Raw genomic sequence first — 6930 nt, 5'->3', positions numbered from 1 at the left:
GGACAAAATATAGTTTAAAAAGAACACACTGTTGACAAATAAGGCCCCTGGCTCTAAAAACAGATGACCTCATTTATACTGTACGTTGTTTTAATTGGATATAAGAATCTGCTAAGTGAATATATGTAAATCTACATGAAATGTACAATAATAGGCACATATTAATGCAGTTAATGAATTATTAATGTATTTTGATTCAGGCGTAAGTTTTAAATTGCGTCTGGTTAGAGTACACTGGTTCCTGGTCCTGACTGCAGATGGCAGTATCCTGACATGTACTAGATCAAACCTGTGTGTCAAATATGGAAGTATATTGTTATTTGATAGATCAATAATTTGTGTATAATATTGGTATGAGGAAACGACACCATGATAAATCCCACAAACACACACAGTCTCAAAGCATATCCCCTTTGGTTAGTTTGAATTTTTATTGTTTTTTATTAAAATGCATTTTGAAGGTCCGTCAATGGATGAAGATTTCCCCCCCCCAAAGACAGTGTGTTAAAACACCTACCAGCATAACTTTGGTGTGCATCAGTCCTAAACCACTAAATGACTGCCTTGATCAAGACAGGTAAATATAAATAAATTAAAAGTGTTTAGCATTTTATTTTAAGGACCAGTTCTCACCATTAACTAGTATGGATATTACTAGCATATTGGCAGTTTATTAGTACTTTTAAAGCACATTGTAATGCCTTATTCTGTGTGATCATATTTTAGATCCCTTAATAAAACCCCATATCTAAACTTAACAACTACCTTACTAACTATTAATAAGCAGCAAATTAGAAGTTTATTGAGGCAAAAGTCATAGTTAATAGTAAGTTAGTAGTTTTAGAATTGGACCTTAAAATAAAGTGTGACCAAAAGTTTAACTTATATAAATATGGATATAAATCTCGTTCTGTTTGATCATATATTTAATTTATATCACAAAGTTAGACATTCAGTGTTTAGTAATTAATTTTCCTTGATTTTTTGTTTTGTTTTGTATTTTTATACTTTCTCTAGACATTTTTCTTATAAAAGCCTAGATGCAATCACTCAAGAGGAATAACAGTTTGATGTTAGTGTAGCAGTAGTAAGAAAAAACTTTGTGAAGAGATGATTGGTCTTAGCATTGTTAGAGGAGGGGCCCCAGCACTGAACCCTGAGGTACCCCAGTGGTTATCAGGTGCAACACCAATGTGACCCAAAAAGAACTATTTCTTATTTTCTTTTCACTGTAAAATTATATTTCTGTGATCGACAGTGTTGCTTGGCATGAACTAATGGCTTTCCAATTAAATTCTCAATAAAGACACTAAGATTTACTATGAGTTTACTATGAGTAGTTGAAATGAAATACTTTTGGAAAGCTGACTGGTGGTGTGACATGCCACATTCAGTTTAGATTATTTAATATACTTCTTTAATAGGCAATGTGAACTCAGATTTTATGACTTTTAAAAGAACAGGTTATCCAAATAATGAAAATTTGCTGAAAATTTACTCATTCTCAGGCCATCACAGATGTAGATGAGTTTGTTTCTTCATGAGAACAGATTTGGAGAAATGTAGCATTACATAACTTGCTCACCAATGAATCCTCTCCAGTGAATGGGTGCCAAACAGCTGATAAAAAAACCATCACAATAATCCACACCACTCCAGTCCATCAGTTAACATCATGTGAAGTGAAAAGGTGTGTGTGTGTAAGAAACAAATCCATCATTAGATGTTATTAATTTAAAATCGTTAAATATTTTCAGTTAAAATATGAGCCCATAGTCCATAATATCACATCCTCCCGTAAAAAGGGTCCTCTTGTTTGAATCATGAGAAAAATATGCATAGATTAAGCACTGTTTACAAGCAAAAAACGGTTCTAAATAAATAAAATGGTGGATTGTAATGAGAAATTGATCAATTTAATTGATAAATTACTTTTAACTATGATCTAAGATAAACACTTTATACATAATCATTTTAATCAAAAGTCTTTGTGTTGATTAAAAAAAAGCTTATATATATATATGTGTCAATACATTAAAGCAGGGAATAACCTGTAATATTTAAAAAGACAAAATTGGGAGAACTGTATTAAGGCTGTTTGCATTGCCTTTCACTAGAGGAAAATATAACCGGTATTATATCAAGAAAAATCTGATCAAACTAAGAAAATGTTGAAAATCAAGCTAAATATTTTGAAAACAACAACTAAATAATAATAATTTACAGTGAAATGGGAAAAAATGCTTTTAAATGAGTGTAGGTTAATTGCTGTATGACTGTACACATTGCATCATGGGTGTAATATGCAAAATGTCATAAAAACAGCTTGGTGACGCATTTTGTCTAATAAAAATGAGGAAATAGCAGCAGTGTTGGCACATAAATGTGGATTCGTCTAAACTTTGACTGAATTGAACAGCTAGACATGACTGATGTTTGAATACTTATGTATTTCTTGGAAATTTATTTAGAAACGGTCGACAGGAGATGGCGAGACAAGGATGTAATCAGGAACTATAAATCAGAGTAAAAAGCAAACAAACTTCAAACAAGGCTTTACTAAAATAAGGAAATAATAAAATCATACAACTCCTAATAATAATGGTGTGGATGAAACAACAGCAGTAATAAAGTTTAATGGCTCCACACAAGCCCCCAGAATCTGTTTCTATGAGAATTTATCAGAAAGTTGATTAATTTTCACAGATACTCAGTTATGCTGATATGCACACAGTTCTACACATAATAAGGCAGCCACTCTTTGTCAGACTCAGTTCCGTGTTTTGTGTGTGTTTTGCTCCTCATGTGTTTCCTATGGCCATATTTGGTTAGTTTCCTGTTCCTGTCCTGATTATGTTGATTTAATCCCAGCTGTTCCCCGTGCAATTTCCATTGATCCCAGGTGTGTCTTGTCTTCCTATTATCCTGTTCTGAGTAAATAGTGTTCCCTGTGTTTAGTCCAGCATCTGGTATTGTTTGTATCAACTCCTTGTGCTATGTGTGATTCTCGTGATATGAATAAATTCCTTGGTTTAGTACTCCTGGTCTCCTTGTTCCTCGCTCCCGCACAGTAGCAAACCGTGACACTCTTACGCGTTAGCTTATTTTTTTATTTTTAAAAAGTGTGCTTATTACAGAAACAATTTACTTTAAAAAAATGTTCTTAAGTGCAAACTGGATGTAATATTTGCAGTCACTTCATTGTATGTTATTTACAATAAAATGTGTTTGCAACTTGAACTTAAGAGTGCTTTTTTGATCTAAATAAGTTGGACTCAGCTGCATCTTTGCAATCACAGTTTAGTGCATTGTAATATCAAACAGCAGGTAAAATAAAAAAAAAAGTACTTTACATGTGCTTTAGTATGGTAGTCAACACTTCAAAAGAAGTGTACATCTTTAAATCCTGGAAGAAGATTATTGAAACATACTGATTTAAAATGTAATAAATTTTTAATTAGACATTATTAAACAGGGGACTTTTAAAAAAAGGTTTTAAGAAACAGTCATGAAAGTGAACTCTCTCTAAAATAAATTAAATTGCCTTTTATTTCATTAATATTATATTATCTGCATGTACAGTAAAAATGAATGAATGAATAAATAAATAAAAATTCGACTAATTTGTTGATGCTTCTAGCTAAAAATAAAAGTGTAGTAATCTCAGCTTTCTGTAACATATTTTACTATTTTTAAATAGAGTCCATGTAGAATTTTCCCAAAATCAGTGCTGCACACAAACTGAAAAGAATCTCTGTTAAAGCCTTTTATCAATGACTGTACAAATGGAAATTGTATTGATTAGGTTGATTCTGTAAAAGGTTACAGAATTCAATGTTTCAGGGCTTAGAAAAGCATTTATGCTCTAAATAAACTTTTTCATCAAACACATCAACAACTAAAGCCACCAGTAAAGAGCTGATATGTTTTATGACACTGCAATTTATTCAAACCTAGAAATCTGGCCTTGATATTTTTGAAGTGGTTTGATTTTACTTATTGTGAATCCACTCCGGTGTGTGCATATCAGAAACATAATTACTATAAGAATGATTTGTTATATGTTTATTGTAACTATTTGTTTATTGCATGTCTTTGCAACAATATGCAGTCCACAACAATTTTCCTTTCAAGGACATTAAAAAAGTATACTACTACTAATAATTGAACATCATAAGCTCCAGCTGAAAAGCACAACACAATAGCATCACTTTCCCCACAAAACACACCCTGCCTGCCTCCGATCACACTGTACACTGCAATCATGCCTTTGTCATGATTTCTCTTTAGACTTCATCACGTATAGCACTTCATTCATTAATGAATTATTAACTGAATGCAAACACACAACCTCACCCCAGGCCAATTGACAACAACTGCTTTATGACTTCCAAATAAAGGGTCTTCCAGGAGAGTTAGCTCTTCCTTGTGCAGAACTGCTTCAAAATTACAATAATAATGATAATCCATAGAGAGCATAAATATGCCATTTAGCACAGACCCCATGAAATCAAGGTTTGAAGCCACAGTTTGTATGCTAGTCAACAATGCTAACAGTCAACCCTGACTAGAAATACAAAAGTCCTGTCCCAGCTTCCTTTTCCAAGAGAAACGTTAAGAGAGAAAGACGAGAAATGTCAAGATAGAAAACACTTATTAATGCCATTTCATGGCTTACTTAAACATGGGAACAAGCTCTTCAGTGTCTAATCTGGTTGAGATTTACTCAGAGCTGGCTTACAAACATATGAAGGAGCTTGAAGTGCAAACTGAAAATCTCATAAAATATCTAATGTGACAATGTAGAGTGTAGTCAGGCACATGCCAAATTAAAGAGCACTTCCATGAAGCTAATTGTGAATTGAGCCATCTTCAGAATAAATGAGCTGTAAATGGTATGTAACTGCTTATGTTATATAAGAGGAATCAGTCACTGGGGACTGTCACTTGCAAAACTCCAAAAAAATACCTGTATACCTAAATTCACTGCAGTTTCCAACTACAATGAAGCCTAAAACTGTTATTCTTTTTACACAAATAAATAAGGGCTCACAAGGGCAGATTATTGAATAATAAAAACATATTTTCACTCAGTACTTTGTACAATGCTGTTATGACTGTAAAACACTTTTATCATAGTCCATGACTTGCAGAAGCAAGCTAAAATGGCACGGTTGCTTCAGCCAATGTGTTTTTATCTCACTTTGCTTTTGTGACCTTTTTTATACCTGTGAAACCTTTAATAAATGCAAACCCTTTAACCTTTAAGCACCATTCACTGGACATTTAAATTCCAAACTGCCGTGATATGTAAACCGACCAACATAAGATGAAGATGTTGCCACATTCGTGTTTATCTGTTTCAGAAGAAACTGAACACTGTTTTAGTGCCACTCACTGGACATAACACTTTGAAAGTGCCATGAAACATGCAAGAACATGCAACATAACAGAACATTGCAGAAACCACCAATGTTTTTCCAACAACTGCATCCACTGGACTGAATAAACAGCTTCTTTTTTATTGCTTTTATATTGTCAGAACAGTGTGATTATTATGGCATCTGCCAACAGTGGCTAAAGTCAACCTGCCATACCTTGACCCTTATCTTGAGGTCATATACAATATCATAGATGAGATCTATGATACGGGCATTGGCTAAAAGCCATAAAACACCAGTTTTTATCTTGTAGTTTCTGTAAGCACCTTGCTCTAAGGGATATTGGTGGAAACCAATGGCTTTCTCTGCTTCAAAGATCTCACATTACTTTGGCGACCAATTCTCAGTATTAACTAACTCTCACCTCAATAAACTCCTAATTTGCTGATTATTAATAGTAAGGTAGTTGTTAAAGTAAGTTTAGGTGTGGGGTCGGGTTAAGGGATCTAAAATATGGTCATGCAGAATAAGACATTAATATGTGCTTTATAAGTACTGATAAACAGCCAATATGCTCGTAATATGCATGCTAATAAAAAAACTAGTGAGTATTCGTCCCGAAACTGAAGTGTTACCCAAAGCTCAAACCAGCAACCAGTAACCTGCCCTGGGTCTTCACCACTACACTTCACCAATAAGGAGAGTGCAAACTCATTCCATCATCAATTTATGTTTCTGCTAGTGGGTGCCCAACCTACGTAATGGACTGCAAAATAAATTACCAAGAATCAAGTAGCGAGACATTCTTAAGTCATAAATACTGACTTACTGGCTCCACTTTTTTTTTTTTTTTAAATAGGCTAATTTTCCAACTCCCTTAGAGTTAAACAGTTGGGTTTTACTGTTTTTGAATCCATTCAGATGATCTCCGGGTCTGGCAGTAGCACTTTTAGCTTAGCTTAGCACAGATCATTCAATCTGATTAGACCATTAGCATCTCGCACAAAAATGAACAAAGAGTTTCGATATTTTTCTTATTTAAAACTTGACTCTTCTGTAGTTGTTCTGTAGCTGTAGCATGTACTAAGACCGACGGAAAATGAAAAGTTGCAATTTTCTAGGCCGATATGGCTTTATTTATTTATTTTAAAATATTTAAGATATCCCTCCATGGCACATTTAAGTCCCACTTAAATGGTGGACCTTCTGTGTCCAAAATTTTTCAAAAAGTTATAGGGACAAGGTTTTCACACTGACAGCTGTCATTGTAAGACAGTTAGCAACTCTAGTGTTTGTTTGTCCGAGTTCGCAACAGTAACTAAGGGGGGCGGGGCTTACTGATAGTTAGAATGTGTTTGTTTGTTTGTCAGATTTGTCTGTGGTTGGTTAGGGTGCTGGGCTTAAAAATAGATATATAGGAACCTTTTGACACTCTCCAGAGCACAGACACATATATGCACTAGATAGTTTTCCAGATCAGTTTTACCAATAAGATGAAGTTTTTCTGTGGGTACTCAGCCATTCGGCACATTCCGTCACTACCAAAAAT

Source organism: Cyprinus carpio, chromosome B3 (assembly GCF_018340385.1).
Source record: "Cyprinus carpio isolate SPL01 chromosome B3, ASM1834038v1, whole genome shotgun sequence".
NCBI lineage: Eukaryota > Metazoa > Chordata > Actinopteri > Cypriniformes > Cyprinidae > Cyprinus > Cyprinus carpio.
This window is presented reverse-complemented; position numbering follows the sequence as displayed.